This window comes from Amblyomma mixtum, chromosome 5, assembly GCF_055824585.1.
Source record: "Amblyomma mixtum isolate Tamu chromosome 5, ASM5582458v1, whole genome shotgun sequence".
NCBI classification, from domain to species: Eukaryota; Metazoa; Arthropoda; class Arachnida; order Ixodida; family Ixodidae; genus Amblyomma; species Amblyomma mixtum.
The window spans coordinates 123,127,200-123,149,388 of record NC_143016.1 but is presented as its reverse complement, the minus strand read 5'-3'; the positions used below and the strand labels follow the sequence as shown (position 1 = coordinate 123,149,388).

At 46.0% G+C, this 22,189-nt stretch overlaps 1 long non-coding RNA gene and 1 pseudogene across 1 annotated transcript; one reads left to right on the top strand and one right to left on the bottom strand.

Annotated features, from left to right (window-relative positions):
- Positions 1-3,477: 3,477 nt before the first annotated feature.
- Positions 3,478-7,613, bottom strand: LOC149343574 (uncharacterized). The gene is made up of 4 exons (XR_016282715.1): positions 6,962-7,613; positions 6,650-6,739; positions 5,456-5,567; positions 3,478-3,592 (listed from the first exon to the last, which is right to left on the bottom strand). It is a non-coding gene; the product is annotated as an uncharacterized LOC149343574 (long non-coding RNA).
- Positions 7,614-10,529: 2,916 nt separating this feature from the next.
- On the top strand, positions 10,530-11,860 carry LOC149343573 (uncharacterized; annotated as a pseudogene).
- Positions 11,861-22,189: the final 10,329 nt, after the last annotated feature.

The window sequence follows — 22,189 nt, the reverse complement described above, 5'->3', positions numbered from 1 at the left end:
TAGGTATTTGAACCAGTATACAGTGAATATACATTTATCGGAAGGCCTTATAAGTTGGCAAAATGTAATGCTGACAGTAAAAAAACAATATTCGTGCATTCTTAGTAACATTAGCAAACAGGCCAACGCAGGGCATGCTAATTGTTGTTTTGGAGAACTGAAATGCTGGTATTGATTGCAATATGGCAGAAACCATATGGCTGTCAGTGAAGGCATGTGACTAAACACTGAAGGGACGGTAATAATGCAAGTAATAAAAAGCTGAGGCCCAAAGGAGTGCCTTGGCGGACGTCCGAGATTGAAGGAAAACGCAAGATACATAAGAATTGGCAAGGGAAATCTGCCGAAGGCTGGCTGTTTAAGCTTGGATTCAGTTCAGAGCTATTGGATGCAAGTTAAAGCACGAGAAAACGAGCCTCACATAAATAGGGGAATCGCATGCTTTTTCAAAGCAAAGAACAAAAGCATCATAGGGGGATGTTGCAGTCAAGGTGCATGTCGTGAAGAACAAGAAAAAGTTGGCTATTGCAGAAATGTCTTCTAAAAGCTGGCCGGTTTGAATCAAACAACTTAATGGGCCAAAACAATCTAGCAGGGTCAAGAGTATGAAATTTGTTTGGTGATTTGCAGCACATGCCAATAACACAAATAGGGCCATAAGTGCTGGGTGATGAAGGGTTAAAAACAGAGTGGCCAGGCTATAATAAGGCAGGAAGCTATCCGTACAGCATGCACTAGATATGCCTATACAACCTGCTTCTTTTCCCGTTGTTGCTTTCTGTAAATTTCACAGAACTTGATCATAGCGTACTGTGGGGTGCACCGGTGGCAAGTTGGCATGTCCAAACTGTGCTAAGGGACGACGACAGAGCAAGAATTGCTACCCTGTGCAGTGATGTTGTTACCATCGTCTTTGTTCCTAGCGTAGCTTTACCAGCTCCAGAGGGCTTATTTTGCAGTCTGCAAGTAGCCATGTCTGTAGCAAGCAGTCACAGGCAAATGAAGGTGGTAGCAGACAGACATATGCAAGTGCATCGACGAGATCTTCTCAAAGCTTCGAGAATGTCTTGTTAAACAAACTGCTGCGGCTGACCCAGGAAGCGCTGCTGAACAACCGCTTAACACCAATAAAGCCAATTTCGCGTGCAGTTCTGTAACAATAGCATTGCGAACACATCCAGTTTCGTACCACTGATCTCCGGATCGAAAAGGACCATGAGCAAAATCAGCAACAGACACTGTCATTGCCTATGAGGTGCTTCAAGATCACTGTATTTTTCTGATTGCAGTGGAAACCAACATCCCACTTAAACTGAATACTGCCAAGCATTTGTCAATATTGACTTAACACTGTTAAGCAAAAAGGGAACAAAAAACAATGGCAAAGTTTTTCTCAATTTTTTTTCTTCTTTTTCATCAAGACTCGTTATGCTCAACTTGCTCTGTGGACAGTTCTGATTGCATAAGCTGCTGCCACACTTTTTTTTTTCTGCGCTACATCAATTGAAATGCTCATGAAAAACAGACTTATGAGTTGGCACATATTAGAGATTTGTACACTGTCAACCAGTCGTGATTTAAAAGCGGCAATGATTCTTGTTTGTAATCGCCTAATACCATGTTGTTACAACCTAAACCGAAATGGCTAGAGCAAGTGTTCAGTCACCCATTCATCACGCCGATATGTTTATTGCAGGCAAATGTGCGCACAGCCGGAAGGAAATAAAAAGAAATGACGCTCCCGAAGATACATTTGCACTGCACCGATGTTTTCACACAGGTTACACAGTTTCTCCGGCGAGTCGTAACCAGAGCACTCATCATCACAAAACGTACTGAATGGAGCACCAAAGCGCAGAAGGATGGCGACATCGCTGTTGTCGCCGCAAAACAGTCCTACGGCCGTGCAGCCAAGCTCGCGTCGCGTCACGTCGCACACACGGCAATTCTCAAGCACAGTGCCAACACGAATCGCGAACAAAATGGTAACGAATGCGTAGCCACCAACAACGTCATGTGCACGCTTCGTTCGCGGTCACTGCAACCATCGCAACGAATGCGACTAGCTGCACAACGCCACGTTCATTTCAGCATTCGGAAAGCACGGCGTGCGTAGTGAGCTCTCGAAGGTGCACATTTCACCGCCTTGACGTAAAAGCACTCGCTTCGATCGCAATCACTTTGACTACGCGGACACTTGTCACTGTGCTAGGCAGCTCATGCACGCACAGAAGTTCACCGTGAGCAGCTGTTGCTCGCCGCTATGTGTGATGATCCTCGTAGGAATTAGGAACGCTTGCAGCAACCACAAACAGCTCCATATAAACACATCGTGACACCGCCAACGCGTAGGTCTTGCGTCGGTTTGAAGAGGCGCTCTGTCAGCTACATCAGCGTCGATTTCAACTCGGGAAACTGTCGCTGCTCGCCGCTGCTGCACGCGGAGAAGTTCGCAGTCGCTCTGAACACTCGTAATATCAACATGTGGCCAATATAGTATGCCTTGCGGCATAGGTGCCACCACTACAGCCACGACCTATGCCTCGCTCCCCAGTTCAGTCGACGGACGGCCATCTTGCCCCGGCAGGAGCGGGTGCCTACGTCACGTAAAAAGCAGCCAATCGCTGCAATTCGGTCGCCAGGCGGTTCGCTCGTCCGCCCGAAAGTTGAAGTTCACCAACTTTCCCCCCGCCCGCCGAACGGGGCGGTTGCCTATTGTCTGGTCGTTCGGTCTGCCAGTCCGCCTGCCTGGCGGATCCGCTCAAAAGCGATCGTACACTCTAAGAAAAAAAGGTGTGATCTTAGTCTTTTTGGGGGGTAAAACACTTGTCGCTGAGCTGACACCTTTTTGGGGGTAAGGTTACGCTGTTTCTTGGAGACTAAGTATTTATGCTCTCGCACGTAGAGTAATGTTACGCTCTAATAGCCTAAACTTGCACTGACATAAGAAGAGTAACTTTAAACCAGTTAGGTATAACATTACGCCTTTCTAAAAGGGGTAAATGTTAGCCTGAGGAAAGCATAAACATATCCTAGCATGCAAGGTGCAAGTTTGCACCTTTAGCAGGTAAATTTATGCTATGTATAGAAGTGCAAAGTTACTTTGTCAAAGACGAAACTTATACCGTCATAAACAGAGCAAAGTTTGCACCCCTGTGGTGCAAGCTTATACCCTTACATGATGGATAAAGTTACCCTTCTAGTGGTACAAAGTAATGCCCTACTGCAAAGGGTATCTATGCACTACTCGGTGGTGTATTTATACTGTCCACACGAGAGCATTATTACCCTTCTGTAGCGTAAACCTGCCCACTGAATGCAGGACTAAAGTTGACCCACATGGTAGAAGCCCGAGTCTTTCTGGAAGCGCAGGCAGTGTCCGAATGTTGCGACGAATCCCATGTGAGATGGTCTGTGTAATTGTGTGTTCAGGTGCAGGTACTACTGCAGAATGTACACAAAGAATTCATAAACGAATTGGAGAAAGAAACATACCGTCATATTTATTTTGTCACATGCTACACCATATTACAGCAATGACCCTGGCAGTCTTCTTCGTACAGGTGGAGGCAGTATGTACCATGTATTTGACCTGCACAGAGAAGAAAACATATAATGAATTTTGCAACCACAAAAGCACAGACGACGTGACCATGGACTTAGTTAATTCAGGTCTAAAAGTGTAAACCACACAAAAGGCAGGGATAAAGGGAGATGCATGAAAACAATTCCACAAGTGCAGGCTTCTGTTTATTAATGAGAACCAAAATCAGAAACGATATGAAGGAAAAACAAAACATGTCCTAAATGGCAGCTACTTAATCGCTCACATATGCTGACATTATCACAAGCACACTGGCTTCTCAGGAAAAATCCAGAATACTGTGCCCAGCTGCACGGTCAGGCTGTAGGCATCCCGGATGCCAGACTAAGAAGAGGGTCATATCAAGAAACAGAAAAACATGTGCATGTAATGGAAACTACTAAAAGGTGATAAAATGAAATGCCGTTTAACAAACCCTTCTCTCCATTCTCGTGTGTTTAGTTCTCCATATCTAGAGTTGTTAAGGTTTCATGCAGCCCTTGCTAACAATATGTCTCTAGTCTCTGATGCCATTTTATGTTTGTTGCCCATACAGTGAATTTTCTTCCTAAAAGGGAAGTGTAGGTGATTATCTGAGCATCAATGAGCGATACCTCCAACAGTAATTTTCCCTGCATATATTACCTGTGAATTCATTTCCGATTAGCAAACAGCAGGAAGCTTGTGCCTGTGATGGCATTTCTGGGTGCATTCCATTGTCACAGCCTTTCGATACAGTTTAAATACCTGGTGAAAGGCCTATACACAAAGGCTATGCACTATAAATTTTAGTGTACTGCTCCTGTAAAACAAGGAAGAGCTTTGGGCTAAACGTGAAATAATAGCAAGGGCAACTTACACATCTAAAGAGTTGTCTCCACTCATGAGATAGCGTCATACCAAAAAATTATTTGGACCACATTATAATAAAGGTACCTTTTATTCACGTTCATAGCCTGTTTCATACTACACCTCTACATTATGCCTATGCAAAAAGCTTTTGTTATGGACTGGCCTTCACTGACAGACTACATTAACTACACAAGCAGCATAGAACAGTCCTTCTAAAGCACTATTTTTGCTTGAGGAAATTACAAATCTCGTCTTTTTATTTAGACAGTGCTGCTTCATCCAATGCTTGCAGCATATGCAGCAGCAGTAATTCCCATGAATTACATTTTGCCGGCACAATAGAATGTAACCTTTACACATCTTTTCAGATGCTCAGCATAATGAAATTGTAAACACTGACTGACAGCATGCAAGAATGGCTATTAAAACAGTTGCCTTCCATATCTGCTGTCACATGCAGGGCACGTGAGCTTAATTAAATTTTAAGTTCACTCCGATGTGAAATAAAACTAATATGGGTTCATGTTAGTTATTGGAAATTATTCACATCAGCGAACAGCACCTTCCTACTCAAAAAGAACTGTGAACAGTGCAAAGAAGATTAACAGCCTCACGTAGCTGCGTATCACATTAAGCTTCACATGCATAAACGGTGCTAGTCCTATAAGCTTGGTAGCATGCCACCCTGCCAAGCATTACCATAACTGTGTGTCATTTTTTTCTGACGCCAGCAACATGAATTGTAGGCAGCACCTCTCAAACTAATTCAATATGAAATTTTTGCTTAAGTCCAGCCTACTTTTGCAGAAAAAAAACTGCACTTCATGCCATAAAAAGTGATCACGATTATTCAAACCATTTAAAAATTCTTTCAGAACTAAGTCCTTGAAAACATTGAAAAGCTCTAAAATCTCTAATAGAATGGCTGTAGCTGTGCAACATAGAACACTATGTTCACGGATGGACATTAAGAGATGATGAACTTGCAACAATGTCCCAATTACATAAAAACATACATACCACACACATCTATTCCCGGCCACTTGTACGGTTTTGAAGAATCCAGGCTGAACTTCGGTGCTAGGAGTGACAATGGCTGTGCACCTTTGCATCCCTCCTTCTCCCAGGTGCACTGCAATAGAAGCGTCATTTATGGTATTAGTGTAATGGTTAGTGATAACTTATATGTTCATTAAACCACGTAATGGCAGCACACATGCTCAAAAAACGACAGGAATGGTTTGAAAATGAGAAACAACTTTTTATTCTAAATTTTATCCATTACAGCACTTTCCACATATTTATTAGAGGCATAATTGATGCAATGCACTGGCAAAATAAGCCTAGACAAACTTCTACAGCACAATGGCCTATTACCAGTGAATTGTCACTAAGTGCCTAACATAATTAACATATTTTCTAACAGCCACTGCAGAAAAAAGAAAGAACTATACTGTTACTGCTTTGACAGTATTCATTACAGAATTTTTTTTTTCGTCGACAGATTACAGCAGTGCAACCAAAATCCTTATTGTTCTAAACAGAAAAGCTTAGAGACTAGCGTATTCTTCTATTCAAGCTCTTACAGCGACATCAAACTTAACGTCTCTCTTTCACAAGAGAATACAAGAGCACGAAAAGAGGTGACATAGACTGTACGCTTTTGTGAGCTAATGTTTGGCCACCAACCAGCCCCGACCTTTTCACTAGTAAAAAGAACTAAACAAGTCTACTTTTCTCCATTAGTTCGCAGCCTGAGTGAAGAGCTAGCTACATATCAACTTAACACCATTAGCACTCGCATCTTGCCATTCGAATGCAGTAAAACTGCTGTCATGATAAGTCACATTCTGGGTTAGCAAAAATATTGCAAGCTGTGAGCGAAAACGGCCGCATGCCAGGAAGCGCAGAGCACAAATGAGCTGCTAATTTCTTGCCTATGAATAAATAAATTTCACGTTTACTGTTTTATCGTTTGCTTGCTACTCCGTGGTAAAGAGAAAAAAAAATTGACGCCGTCCATTCGCAAAAAAAAAAAAGCGGCCTGGCAGAAGGAGTTGCCTTGTAGCGCTAAAATTATAAAGGGATTACTGTCCAATAAGAATCACATAGAGTGCTGCAGTAGATGTGAGCACTGCGCGCAGTACGTACCACAGAAGCGCGCACACTAATTTACTCGCCCCTTTTTGAACGGAGACTGCGGTTTGGACTTACCTTACTGAATGGTCGTGAGCAGGGACGAATACTTTGCGTTGAAGAGACGACCGGCAATGTTCTTTCGCACAGCAGACGAAGGATCAGAGCCTGCAGCGAAAGAAAGCATGAGAAAGACGCCTGCATATTGCGCCGCTGCGATCGTGTGTTGTACACGATAGGCTCCCTCCGGCCGCACGCAACCGGCTCAAAACAAGAAATAGCAACAAGTAGCGGCTCGCGCGCACAATCCATGATAAAGCATCTTTACAGAATACACCATAATCTGATGGCAGGAAACAACCCGAATGACCAAACGAATAGATCACTTACTTGTAGGGTTGAAATTTGGCGCGAAGAATCCGTACGATGAGCTGCGCCGCGACGACCTGGCGTGCGCTGTTTCTTCCAGGCGTTCACTCTTTCGCGAAGATGTCGCCCACTGCAGCGTCACACATCGATGAAGCGTGCACGATGAAGTAATCGCTGAGCACAAGCGAACACGAACGCACACGGGCCACACAGCTCAAAATGAGGAACGCGCGCCCTGACTCGCACGCACGACACCCTGCAACAACTACGACGAGCGTCACGTGTAAGCAGCGGCTTCGTCTTCGACTCTAGGGGAGGAAATAGCCAATCCAAATAGACAGGCACGTGACCGAAAAAGAGAAGGAAAAAACTACAAGCCACTGCCATTGCTTTGCGCCTTCTTTTGTTCGGCGAGGCAACGCGATTCCCCTCTTTCCTTTTTCTCCGCTGACTGAGGGAACCAGTGCTCCAAGGTCATGCCGCCCGCGTGCGGGGCAACAGCCTTTGGAGCTTGCAATGTGCGGGTTCGCTTCTTTTTGCGTGCGCCGCTCTGTCCATGTGGCACTGATTTTTCCGCGCTCTCCGCGTGCTCACAGCTCTTTCGTTCTCGGGTACAACGAGCGCCTTGCAGTATGCGTTTGAAATATTTAGTGCAGCCGGCTGTTACGCAGATGCTGCCTTAAATCTACGGTGTATGCAACAGAATAGTTTTCAGAGTAGTGGAACGTACGTTCTCGTCAGCTCTCATTTACTGCCGCACGCGGAAGGCACTGCGAAATATATATCAATAAACTGCCCTTCCTGCACTGCTAAGTCATTCATAGAACTATCTAAAAAAGCGATGTAAATGCTAGAGCATTACTGATTCCACGTCAGATACATACAGTTTGCAATATTGGTATGACATTTCAGCTTTCTTTTTGCTTATGAGGCCGCACGTGTTAGGAGAATTCGAAAAAAGCAAAAAACCAGCTCTAGTTCAAAAATATTTTAGTTCACGCGAAATAGACACAGCTATAGAAATATGGATTTATTAAAGCCGCACCGAGTAGAAAGAAGTTTCAGGCAAAAAAAAGGGGATTCACGAGATTTGAACTTTTGAAGAATTGGCGCAGAAGAGGGTTTCAAGCGGCAGTCGACCACTGCTGATGCAGCAGTTCTCACCTCTGATCGTTTTATTATTTAGCTCAGTTTTATTTGTGCGTACAAGACAAAAGTCTCAGTCATCCGAAGCAACTTACGATGATGAAGGAAAACCTGCCAGTTTATACGCCGTAGCTTCATTTATTTTCGAGCTTGGGTCTTCGGGCTGCGTCTATCTAGTGCAATATACTGTTTAGTGCTTATTATTAGCCTCTAAAAGAAAGAGTTATTTCCTGACGCATGAACCATTCCATAAGAATTCACAATGCACTGCCGCAATATAAGCGCCTTGATTACTGTTTCCTCTGGCACCCGGTTTGTTGCGGAATTCGATGCTTCCATAGCGCCACAGTTCGAAAAAAAAAATTGGAGGTAGTCAACTTCATTTCTGACTATCAGTACTACTTGACTGCATTAAAGCTGCGCGGAACAACCTAAAAGCTAAAAGTTACGTACACGTACACTGAGTTTAAGCTAATTTCTGCTCTTGTAGGCGTGCAGCACAATTTCATACGCAAGAGAAGTTCGAATAGACTTAAATCGCGTTAGTCACCTCGCTCCCTGTTTATAAATTTAAAATAAGCTGAAATTGAACTGCTTCTATGTGAAATACTTGTATGCGCCAAAACATGATCAGGAAATGCAGCTATCTCGAAAACTGATTACTATGGGCTTCGTTATCTTGTGCCGAGAGAAAGGATCCGTACATTTGTTGGAAAGGAAACGTAGAAATGTCTTTTACGCTGCGTTGAGGAATTTACGAGCAGATGTTCAAATGCTGGTGATCTCATAGTAGACCAGCAAAAGTGCGACTCTGAGGCCTGGCTCTTGTCTTGGTAAAAGTGCTCTAAACAAAAAAGTACCTATATATATGGAATGTTCAGGCCACGTTCACAACTCAGTTCGGATGCAGAATTATTCCTTCCCTAGTTTCTTGCATTTTTGTTTTTCAGCGTTGTCAATATTAGTGGTGAAGATCACGCATTTATCAGCGAGTAGGGCTCTGTTTTGTTGTTGAAATGGAGCAGAAATATGAGAGTGCAATTTATTCGGGATTTGCGTTACACTGCATCTTCAGCTAACATAAAATTACTGCGTCAACAATCTCGCTCGTTCGTCCGATTTTGATTTATTAACTTGTATGCATGTTAACCTGAACCCTTTCTGTTATTCGTCTGTTATTTGCTCAGGAACATGTGCCACAACGAGGGGTTATTCGAAAAGCAGTGCACGTTATTCGAAATTGTACGGAGGGAATTAAGCCCCCCGGTGTTTATCGTATACGCTATTAGAAAATGAAGAACAGCGCTGACTAATAGCGCTTACGCTGGCTGTGAAGCAAAACTGTTCCTTTTAAAGCTTTTATTACCGCTTTAATAAAAGCTTAACCACAAGCCGAAATTATAAGCGCAATAATTTTCATGCCTCTGGTGTGTTGAAGCGCTAAACTGTTGATTTCGTTCAGAGCTGCGATTGGTGAAAGGAGTAGCAGCACCGATCATGCCGTCTGTCTTTGCTGACTTACTTCTTTTTTAAAATGATATCCAATCATGAGTATGAGAGCACATGCACCGAATATTAGTGATTATTTTGGCCGTTAGCAACCAAGAGCATGTTTCAGGCGTGATGGTTGTCGTGGCTTATCGCGGCCAATGCACCTTTTTTCAGTAACGTTCTGTGCATCCGCCAAGCCGCCTCGTCCGCCATTATTGCCGACCATGTCAGGCGGAGATGGGCAGAAGATCGCTGTACGTGTTCTTCGAAGAAATAGCTTCTGGTCCCTTGAAGAAGCGAGGAGGCGCGGTCAGTTTCGCCAAAGCCACCTAGACTAGGTTTCGCCAGCGCGGATGAAAGGATCAATGCAGTGGGGGAGCGTGAGCCAGAGTAGCTCTTAACTATTGTCCTCAAAATAACCCCGCCACCCCGCTTTCGGGAGAGGGCCGTCTTCGAGAGGGGAGGCGGTGAGGGCTGCATACTTTGCTGTACATGTCTTCGCGCAGAGGGAACACAGCTGGTTTGAAAAGTAAAAAAAGGGGTAAGTTTTCTCAAAGAGACTAACTGCCTCCACCACCTCCACACGGGTGTAACGATGCACTCTGCAGAGTGTATCGTTAGTCCATGCGCCTTCAGATAGCATAAGTCGTGAAGATGCACCCTTCTTACACCCTTTTTTCTTAGAGTGCGTACAACGGCCTTTAGGGTGGTGACTTCCTTTGACACAGCACATGCCGCCTCCCGCTAAGACCCATGCTGCCAGCGCACGTGTTGTCATGGTTACAGGAAGACGCCGCGCCATCTTGTTCCCCGCCGTACATAGGCGCGCATTAGCTGCTGCAGCAGTTGCGTCTTCATCGCCGTTCATCGTTGAGTGGGACAGTCATAAGTTGTCGGTTGTTGCACGAAGTGCGCCAGGAATCTTACGCAGCAGCAATGCCCGGGTTAGAGTGTACTAGAATAGGTTGAGTGCCTCGACCGCCGCCGACGGCCACGCTTTTGACTGACGCGCCGGACGCTGAATGTTGCTGCGGGGGCGCTGCGATCGAGGTGGATTGGCGAGCGGCGGTTTCCACTCGGAGAGAAGTGCTGATGGCGGTGTGACTGTAGCGTTGTTTGTTGTGTTTTGAACGGATTTCTTCACCGCGTGGCTGAGATTGTGAGCGGTTAGTATGCCGAATGAGCGGCACCGACACTGCTATGCGCCTGGCTGTCGCACCGGTTACGCTGGTGTTAAAGCCACTCGGAAACTTTCCTTGTTCAGCGTGCCGAAGGAGGCTCTGGGAAAAAAATCTGCATCGCGCCGACAAGCCGTTGGATACCAAGTGTGCTGTGTGCGAACTGCATTTTGAGGACCGCTACATTCTCCGTGAGTACGTGCATACTGTGGGCGGGAAAGAAGTTCGGATTCCGCGCGGAGTGCCGGTACTCGCGAGTGATGCAGTGCCTACAATACTGCCAAATGCGCCTAAGTACCTAAGCAAGACGGCCCCGGTCAAACGTGCGTCTCGCAAACGGGAAGCATCTTCACACCTGCAGGATGCAAGTAAGAAAAAACAGAGAGAAGAAAGCCCATGCACACCAGCTTTACACGATGAACTTGAAAGCAACGGTTCCGGCTCGTCCAACATTGATGCGGAGAATTTGAACCATCTTAGGACTCCGTCAGCCATGTGGTCATTGCATCATTTTCGAAACTTCGAAGGCACCGTATATGCACTGACACACCTCGAGGCAAGCACTGGAACAGTGCGCTCGGAGAGAGCGGTGCTCTTGAGTGTGAGTGAACAGCAGGATGTTTTCTTCAAAGCTTTTCTAGGAGGGAAACAAGTTTCCGAAGGAAGTGTAAAAACTGTACGTGAAGCGGAAGAAGCCCTCCTTCATGCTTCAAGTTTGATTACATGCCCTGGTGCCATTTCTGCGTCAGCGATTTTGGCAGAGGATCTGACGAAATCACTTCTTCAGAAAGCAGATGTCAAGGAGGAGAGTTTCTACAGCAAAAAATGCATGGTTACAACTACAACAGACGTTAAATATTGGTTCCTCTGTATATTGTTAGTTGCATGGATCTTGGGATCATTTTCATGTATAGCTACGTGGGGGGCTTCCAAAATATTTCTAAAAGCTAAAAACATTGCGTGCTGTCAAAGAGGTCAAATTGTGCTTTTAGTGTCTGCCACCCAGAGCCAGGAGCACTGGTTCAGCTATTTTCTTAGCGCTTTCTTGCTTGCAGCCTATTTGCTTGCTAACAAGATTGCACCTTGCACCTGCATTTTCTTCTAGGAATGCCCTGCCTGTCCTGTCGCTACCTGCGGAAAGCTCTTCTGACAAGAATCTCCTGGCTAAAGGATCATCGTGGCAAAAAGGCCAAAACTGCTGCCCAGAAACTAAGGTCGACTTTACAAAAGCACCGGCGGCTTTCCAGGAAGGTTCTCAGCCTTAAGGGGCAAATTGAAAGCATGAGAGCTCGAAATGCTTCTATAGACGAAGATATATTGAAGGAGAAAATATCTCAATTGCCACCAAAGCAACAGGAGAGTGTGCGGCATTGTTTTTCTGCTTCAAAAAGGAAGAGCACCAACGGTATGCGTTTCACAAATGAATGGATGCTTGAGTGCATCTTGATGAAGATGAAAAGTCCGAAGCTTTACAGACATATTAGGAAACATAACACCCTTGTTCTTCCTGGTGATACTACACTTCGAAAGTACACCGCTTCGTATAGGAGTGGATTTGGTTTCTGCCACAAGGTCCTTGAGACACTAAAACAGAAGACAAGCACAATGGACAACTTCAGCCGTCATGGTGGCATCTTAATCGATGAGATGAAGCTCTCTGAGCATCTTTCTGTCGAAAAATGTGAGCGACTGCAAGGATTTGTTGACATTGGTCAATTTACACGCCCCGAAGATGCACATCTTCCATGCAACCATGGAATGGTTGTTATGTTTGCGCCCTTTGCTGGGAAATTTTCTCAGATTCTGGCAGTATTTGCTTCACATGGAAATGTGAAAGGTGAGCTTCTCTGCAAGATATTAGTTGAGGCCACAATTTTGGCAGAACAGGCCGGACTGTTTGTGGACTTTATCACATGCGATGGTGCCTCTTGGAACCGGAGAATGTGGACACTCATGGGTATCCAAGGGACAGCGAGCAAAATTGTCTGCAAAGTGAAGCACCCTGTCGACAGAAAGAGGAGCCTTCATTTCCTGTCCGACTTTCCGCACTTGGTCAAGTGTCTTCGCAATGCACTTCTGAAAGACGGCTTTGCCACACCAAATGGACGGGTACGATTTTTGATAGTTTGCAATTATAGTGTTTTATATTTTATATCATATAACTTATTATTGCCTTTTTCGCTCTTGCAGGTATCTATATATTTTCTCCGGGAAGCATACAAACTTGACAAAGACAACGTCACTTTAAAAGCAATGCCGAGGTTAACCACCAGCCACCTTGATCCTAACGGTTTCGAGAAAATGAGAGTTTCACTGCCTTTTCAACTTTTTGGTGACATGGTTCTACGGGGCCTGCACCACTACAAGGATAAACTTGAAGCCAGCTATGGAAATGGGTCTATCGATGCGACGGAATCATTTTTTAGGTAATGAAATATACAGGTTATATGTGCCTTCCAAAGGCCTTAGAGGGCTTTGTGAATAATTTTGTTTTGATTGCTACAAATATCTATTTTTACATTTCCAGGATGATGAATCAGATCATTAAAACCATGACATCCCGGTTCAGGTCTGAAGCCCTTTGGCCGTGCTCGAGTGGTACTGCTGTGCTTTCTGGCTTCCTTGTCTACCTCACCAAGTGGGAGCAGCACACAAGCAACGGCAAAGGATTTTTGAGCAAGCAAACTGCTACCGGCCTGAGGGTTACCATTTCCAGTGTGCTGTCCTTGCTCGGCTACATCACCAAGGAAGTTGGCTACAAATATCTGATGACGTCGAAGCTCAGCCAAGATCCCATTGAGAACTTGTTCGGGGTGGTGCGTCAGTCATCAGGGTGCAATGATCACCCAACCCCTGAGCAGTTCTTGATTTCGGTGAACTGTCTCAGCTTTTACAGTCTAGCCAAACCAGTTCATGGCACAAGTGTTGAACCGTTGGTACTGACATCTCTTCTTGACACAACAGACGCACGCTGCGGTCAGGCTGCAAACATGCATGAAGCAATAGATGCGCATATTTCTGAAGGGAATCTCACCAGGGCCGAGAGTGCTGCGTGTCTGCAGTGTCTCCCTACGGAACATTCCAGCCTTATAAAAAAGCGTAGTGATGCCCGCTTAGTGCACTATATGGCTGGATATGTTGCCAGAAAATGTGTCAAAAAGTCTGGGTGTGAAGCTTGTTTCTCTCTTCTTCTCGTAGCTACAAAAGAGGGAAAAACAAGTGAATGTGCAGAGTTCACACGTTTCTGTGATAGGGGTGGTTTGCTCTATCCTTCAAAGCAACTGTTTGCCTTCGTAGGCCATTTAGAAAGTGCATTCACGGACTGCTTCAGTGTGAATAAGCTTCACTGTGATAGCATTTTAGATGTGCTTGTTCTTACCAGGGCTGACGAAAGGAGTCTTGGCTGCGTTCATCATGATGCTGAAGTTAAGGCCAGCATAGTGAAATTTGATATTGTCACCCGCTTGCACTTTCTCGTGAAGGGCATCAATAAGGCTAAAGAAGAACGGCGCAAGATGCTACAGCAGCTGAAGGTGCGTCGGTGTGTGTAACTTTCATGCTGTGTTAACCATTCAAGATGCCACACTGCTTTTGTATTTTGACAATCATTAAATATAGGTTGTTGTAAATACACTCAATAAGTGTGTTTCAGTTACATGAGCATATAAATGTAATAAAACGATTAATGTGAACTACACATTGGGCTTTCGAAAAAGCATGCAGGTAGGTGAGAGATGAGTACAGCTAATTAAACTTCTGCATTACGAAATGTACAGACGTTTTGCAAGGTTTTCTGCGGTCGTAGTGCAATGTACCGCGATTTCGCGTATACTTCACTGGGGACCTCCTGACCACACTTGGCATAAGGTTTGAATTTCATTGCAATGAAAGCGATGAGACAGCCGAAACGGAACGCGACTGTCGTGACTCTGGCTGCTTCAGTCAATGCCTGTCCCATGCTTGAGTTCTGCGCCTTACACAAACTAAATACAAACTCTAATTCGAGACGTGGCGTTGACCGTGCATTGCGGTCGAAACGAGAACAGCGATTGCGGCGGGCATAATCTTTCGTCACCGCAGTAGACCCGCTGACCAACCGATTCCCTCGACTGTATTTGTTTAGAATTCGGAGGAACCTAGCCTGTCGTCGTGAAGAAGCAGTCTGTTATCTAAAAGACGCTCATGGAAATTCGCATCCGTACTGAACAACGCAATTAGACGCCGCTGTTCCACCAAAGCGTGCGCAGGCGTGCGTCGAAGCAGGCGAGCGGCAGCAAGCCGACCAAGCCACCTCGCTCGCAGCGCCCTCTGTCCTTTCCGTACACCGCGCCTCGCAGATGCGGCTGTGGTCGGGCCACTCAACCTATTCTAGTACACTCTACCCGGGTGTTGCGTTCCGAGGTGCTCGAACCACTGCAGGAACGGCACATGGATGTTTCGTTTCCCTGCTGACCCCAACCGAAGAAAACGTTGGCTGGCACAAGTAAAGCGAGACTGCTGGGAACCCACTGCTGCTTCTCGCTTATGTTCTGTGAGTACCGTACCTTTTTCTCTTTTGTTACCTGCTCGCTTGCCATGTTTGGTGTACTGCGCTTCACGTTTACGATGATTAAACCACGGCCGCCTCGAACGGCGTGCGCGGCGTGGGTTTGATAACAGGCTACGCATTGCGGGCCCAAACCAACTCAACCCGACTATTCTGCCGCGTTAGGGTCATGGTAGGATGCAAGCATGTGTATACTGTAGGCGGGCTCAGTTGATTAGGCGGATTGGGAGCGAGTACTGCAGTTGAGGCAAGAATTTCGTGGCTGTATTGCTGTTTCTGAAATCAGGCAGTTGTGAGCTCGGCAGCTTAAGAAATCTCGACATCGTGATGTAGATGGTGGGTGCAATCTTCTCGTTAGTTTTTAGATGTGCTGGCTGTTATGTATGACATTTTTAAACCAGTAGCTAGCGCCCCCTACGTGTGCTGTGCAGTATCTGTGTGGGTTTCCAGGGTTTGGACACTGGGGTAACCGGGCAGGGGACAAAGAGCGCGGGAACTCGCCATGGCCGCTCTGGCTTGTAGTATGTAACGTCAATAAACCTTTACTAAAACATAACATGGTGTCAGAAGTGAAAGTCAACGCCTAGTCTCCGCAACGACACCGCAACAAGCAGCGCAACATGGCAGGCGTATTTCTGCAGCAACCGCCACCGTTTGAGCCGACAGACGACCCAGCGACGACCTGGGAAGAATGGCGTTCGTCGTACAGCATCTATGAGCAAGCTTGTGAGTACGCTGCTAAGCCAAACGCAGCTAGGAAAGCCTTACTTCTGCACGTTCTTGGCCCACAAGCACGACGAATATATCAAACGTTCCCGCCGCCTCCTACGCAACCAGACCGACAACCAGTGGATGAAGTCGAATACATTCTTGACAAGTTCGACGCCCTTTATAAGCCTTACAGGAGCGCTACTCAAGCCACCGCCATTTTCAACTCCATGACCCAGCAGGTGGGACAGTCAATTGACGACTTCTTAGTTGAACTGCGAATTCAAGCCAAACGCTGCAATTTCGGCAGCGTAGCGGATCGACTGATTGGTGACCGAATCATCGTGGGCATTCGGGACTCTGCGCTTCGGGAGCGCCTGTTCCGCGAAAACGACTTAACGTTGGAACGCATCATCACAATCTGCAAAGCTGCCGAGATTTCTAAAAAGCACTTGCAGAATCTTCAGGCGACTGAACCAAAGATAGAGGTCGACACACTTCGCTGCAACAGTCGGCGGGCCGGTAATTTTCAACGCCACCAGCCCGTGAATGACCAACGTCCGCCACCGCCGCAACAAGGCCGCACGCCGACCCCGACTACACTCTCATGCTCGAGATGTGGGAGCAATCATCCGCCGCGCAACTGTCCGGCATATGGAACGCACTGTTTTCGCTGTGGCAAGTTTGGACATTTTGCAGTTATGTGCCGTCACAGGAGAGCAAGACCAGCTAGACCAGCTGACTGTGATGATCAACAGACGCAGACTAGACCACCGCACAACGTGTCGACGCTTGACCGGGATGACTTCTTTCTTGGGGAGCTGACAGCGGGCAGTACTCTCAAAACATCGGACTGGACAGCTACACTTGTCGTCCACAACCACAAGGTGACGTTTAAGCTTGATACCGGGGCTGACGTGAATATTCTTCCAAAGCATGTGCTTCAACAGTGGAGTGATCCACCAATGCTGCATCCGACTTGCATCAGGGTGTCTACGTATACAGGTGATCGACTGCCGGTCAGCGGTGAGTGCACTCTGCAGACAAAAACACAAAACCTCAGCTGTAACTTGCAGTACCTTGTCGTAGACCTTGATGTGTTCCCTGTGCTTGGTGCTGAGGCATGCCAGCAGCTACAGCTGATTCGTCGACTTCATCATCTCGCCTCTTCAGGAAATGCAGCCGGTACTCCTTTGCGCAGTTCTGACGATGTCACAGCTCAAGGCATCATTAAGGACTTCAAAGATGTGTTCACTGGGATTGGCCAGCTTCCGGGAACTGTCAGCATTGTGCTGCAAGATAGTGCAACTCCTACTATTGCAGCACCACGCAAAATCCCTTTGGCCATTCAAGACAAAGTTAAAGCAGAGCTCGAGAAGATGGAGCAGGATGCTATCATCACAAAAGTCACGAAGCCAACTGACTGGGTGAACCCATTGGTAATTGTACCCAAGAAAGACGGCAGCTTACGAATCTGCCTCGATCCCAGGCATCTAAACAGTGCTATCAAGCGCCAACACTACCGTATACCAACGCAAGAGGAACTGTTTGCTCATTTATGTGGGTGCACTGTATTCAGCCTGCTTGATGCCAAATCTGCATTCTGGCAGCTTACTCTCTCTGAAGAAAGCTCTTACCTGTGTACGTTCGCAACCCCTTGGGGCAGGTACCGTTTCCTGCGGTTACCATTTGGGCTGAAAAATCCTCCAGAACTTTTGCAGCGTTGCATGGATGATATGTTTGCAAACATTGAGGGTGTTTACCCATACTTTGATGACATTCTGATAGCGTCCAAGACTATGAAGCAACACATGGAGCAGCTGCAGCTCGTCATGTTAACAGCTCGCAAACACAATCTCAAGCTTAATGAGAAGAAGGGTCAGCTAGCACAGCCTAGTCTTCACTTCCTGGGACATCAGATCACTTCAGATGGTCTGTAAGCAGATGCTGCAAAAGTGAGTGCTATCTTAGCAATGCCAGTGCCAACAAACAAGACCGAACTCCTCCGATTTTTGGGTATGGTGACTTACCTTACCAAGTTTGTGCCAAATGCATCAAAGGAAACTACATGTCTCAGGCAGCTGTTAAAGAATGACGTTCCTTGGCACTGGGATGACAACCTGACTCGAGAGTTCAGCAGAATCAAGCACCTCATCTCTAAGACCCCTGTCCTTCACTTCTTTGACAAATCAAAGGAGGTTGTGGTCTCAGCGGATGCAAGCTCATACGGAGTTGGTGCGGTACTCCTACAGGAAAATCATCCAGTAGCCTATGCCTCAGCTGCACTCACTGTGGCAGAGCAAAAATATGCCCAGATCGAAAAAGAGCTGCTCGCTATAGTATTTGCCTGTGAACGTTTCCATTTTTACACATATGGACGGAGTGTTGTGGTACAAACTGACCACAAGCCTCTGATTGGTCTGCAACAAAAGGACTTTGACAAGATAACCCCAAGGCTTCAGCGTCTTCTACTCAGACTCCAGCGGTATGATGTTCAGCTAACATATGTTCCAGGGAAAGAACTCATAGTAGCTGATGCGCTCTCACGAGCACCTGACAGTGCAAGTTCTTTGCAGGAGTATGAACCTGCTGAGTGCCTGGCTAGTTGTGCGGTAGTCAACGCTTCAACGTCAAAGCTGGAACATATCCGAAAAGCAACTGTTGAGGACAGCACTTTGCAACAGGTGTTGAAACACATCAAAGAAGGTTGGCCTACACGTGACACATTGCTCCCAACAGCAGTGAAACCTTTTGCCCATTGCAAAGATGAACTACACGTATGTGATGGCGTTATATTGAGAGGGCAGCGACTTGTCTTGCCTGTCTCGTGTCAGCAAGATGCCTTACTGAGACTTCACGAAGCACACCGTGGCATCGTTTCATGCAAGAATAAGGCTCGAGAAAGCCTATATTGGCCGTCCATGAACGCAGACATTGAGGAGATGATCAAACGTTGTCATCACTGCCAGCGACACCAGCGACAAAACCAGTATGAACCTCTGGCTGAGCGTGTTTTGCCTGACCGTCCGTGGCAGAAGGTTGCAATGGACCTCTTTCATTTCAACAGATCTACCTACCTGCTAATTGTCGACTACTTCAGCAAGTATGTGGAGGTGCAACAAATGGCATCAACAAGCACTGAAGCCATTATCGCTGTTCTCAAAGCAGTATTTGCCCGTTTCGGCATCCCGGAAGAACTCGTATGTGACAATGGACCTCCATTCAATGCGACCCAGTTCCAGGAGTTTCTCGCTTCTTGGGACATCACATACAACCCTAGTTCTCCCTATTACCCAAGGTCTAATGGACTGGCAGAAAGGTCCATACAAACAATAAAGCCCTCCCTTCTAAAGGCATTGCAAGATGGAAAGGATCTCTTTGTGGTCCTGATGGATGCTCGAAGTACACCAATGGATGGGCTTAAGTCACCAGCCGAACTCCTAATGGGCAGGAAAATGCGTACAAGAGTACCTATACATCCTGTCCAGCTCCAACCGCAGTACAACTGTGCCGACGCAAGGAGCCGCCTTCGTGTTCACCAAAAACGACAGCATCGCCACGGTGACAGAAAAACAAAGCCGTTGTCTGTGTTGAAGGAAAAACAGAAAGTGTGGTTCAGACGCCAAGGTCAGTGGATGCGTGGAAGTATACACAAAGTTGGCCCACAGCACCGATCATATCTGGTCGTCACACCAGAAGGTGCCATGCATCGTCGGAACCGTTACCACATTAGACCTTTATTTGGCATTGCTCCAGTGCCACTGGCTTCTCCAGAGAACTATGACATAACTCCATCTTCTGACCATCCATGGCCTCAGCCTGCATCACCTCAGCCTCCACCTGCTCAGCTGGCTTCACCAACATCCCCCACACCAGCAGCATCATCACCTCCACGAGCAGTTTCTTCTAGCGTGTACCATACTCGCACAGGTCGGCGGGTAGTTAAGCGAGCAAGATTTCGTGAACGACAAAACTCAGAAAGCCTGAACACCGCCTTGTGTTGTGAACTTTTTGTTTTTTTAAAAAGGGGCATGTTATGTATGACATTTTTAAACCAGTAGCTAGCGCCCCCTACGTGTGCTGTGCAGTATCTGTGTGGGTTTCCAGGTGCTTGGACACTGGGGGAACCGGGCAGGAGACAAAGAGCGCGGGAACTCGCCATGGCCGCTCTGGCTTGTAGTATGTAACGTCAATAAACCTTTACTAAAACATAACACTGGTGGCGTTTCTCGAGCACCAAGGGCGAGAAGCAACGGTTCGCATTCGCCCTCGCTGACCGTAATTCTCACGCGAGTGCACTCACGATATATTGGCGCCCGCTTCCTTGTTTGCGCTGTAATACATGCGCCAAGACTCATGTCAGAGAACATGACTGAGGTAGTGAAAATAAATTTCTACATCTCTCTGACATTGTACGCGTTCGCTGTTTCGTGAGCGCTGTGGTCGAAGAAACTTATTTTCAGTCAGGTCTGGTTATCTAGGCACCGTTCTGCTGTACGACACGATTCGGTAGAAAAATATTGGAAACCCAAGATCAGACCAAAAGAACACATTTTGTATATGCCCGGTTACAGGCATGCATATGAAGCCTTTCGGAAGCCCTTACCCAGTTTTTTTAGCTTGACACTATAGCCTGGTAAAAGACTGCATGTTAAAACATTACAACAGGTAGAAACAGCTCTGTAGTTGTAACGCTAGTCATGTTCCGGTTTGCAGCATTTGTCACAGTTATCTGCAGGTATGAATATACTTCTTGATGCTTATGAAGTACTTGCTGCCATTCATTTCAGGCACATTTTGAAGAAACAAGTTTCGAGCAAAACAGACGGGATGGCTTAAAGAAGCTATGGCCAGATGCGGTTCCCACACTTTTTACTTATCGAGGTAAGCTTCTAATTTTGATCCATCTCTTAAATACAGCTCTGCCTCATTCATATGAAATGTTTGCCAAGAAATTTGTCTACACGTATACAGTAGTGCTGTGGTTGCTTTGTGCAAGCTCAAAAATGTGCGCTCATCTGCTTTTAGAAGGCTGCAAAGAAAGGTTCATCACCATCAGCATTTCAAGGTCCATAGCAGGACGAAGCCTATCCTACTGACTTCCCTTTAACCGGTTCCTGTGCCATCTGTGGCCACATTATCGGCACAAACTTCTTGGTCTATTGATATGGCTTTTATACCCAAGCATTCCTAGAGCGCATGTTTGCATCAGCATCTAGATCCCTGGCTAGAAATTTGTTGGGATCCATGCAATTCATTTCTTGTGAAACTAAATCGCGGGCATAAAAAAAATATGTATATTGCACATTATTGTAGAATCATACATTCGAACAGCACCTTCAAACAGAAAATCATCTTAAGCCGTGTTTTAACGGCTTCTGCATTACCTCTGGCTCATTTTTCACTGTAGATTGAAAAAAAAATGACTGAATGACAATTGAAATCTTCCGTGTAAGGCGTAAAGGTATAAAGTATGGCACTAAACAAAACTTTTGCCACCTAACTCCCTGCCTACCCCTACTATATTTGCTTTTCTTGAACACCCACTGCTACTCTAAGGGACTACTGTTTATCTCTTCTACACATTACATGCACTCGTATATATGATACTAAGATCCAAAACGTAAAACACAGATATAGCCTTGTATTCAAAAAGCACATAGTGTGTTTATACTTTGTATAGCATCGTTTTTTCTTTATAATTCACCCGACGCCTGTGAGAAAGCGCGCGTCTGGAATCAATCAAATATCCTGTAACAGGCTGCATTCTGTGCTGTCTCATGTTTTCTATCTCACCTGGCACAGAAGCTAAAATGGCAAAATTCAGGACGATTAGTAATTCTAGTTGCATCAATGGTACCTCAGCTGCTAACACAGCCTGCTGTTGAACACAGTTTTGCACGACTGAATCATTGCCAGTCGTAGCATGCTTTCTGACGCTGTTAAATATGCACTGGCGGTAAGAAATCTAAAGCCCCCAGTACAGCTTTGGGATCTTAAAACCCAAATGATATTACTGCTCCTAAAGTTTATTTGGAAGTTTTATGCAGGTAGTAGGTTGCTCTTCTGTAAATGCAGAATTTCTGCAGTTCTTGAGTGTAGTGCTGCCCTACTGACTAAATTTTTTATTTAAGCCATCCCGAAACATCGGAAGCCTCCGAAGAAGCGGTCTTGCTTTCG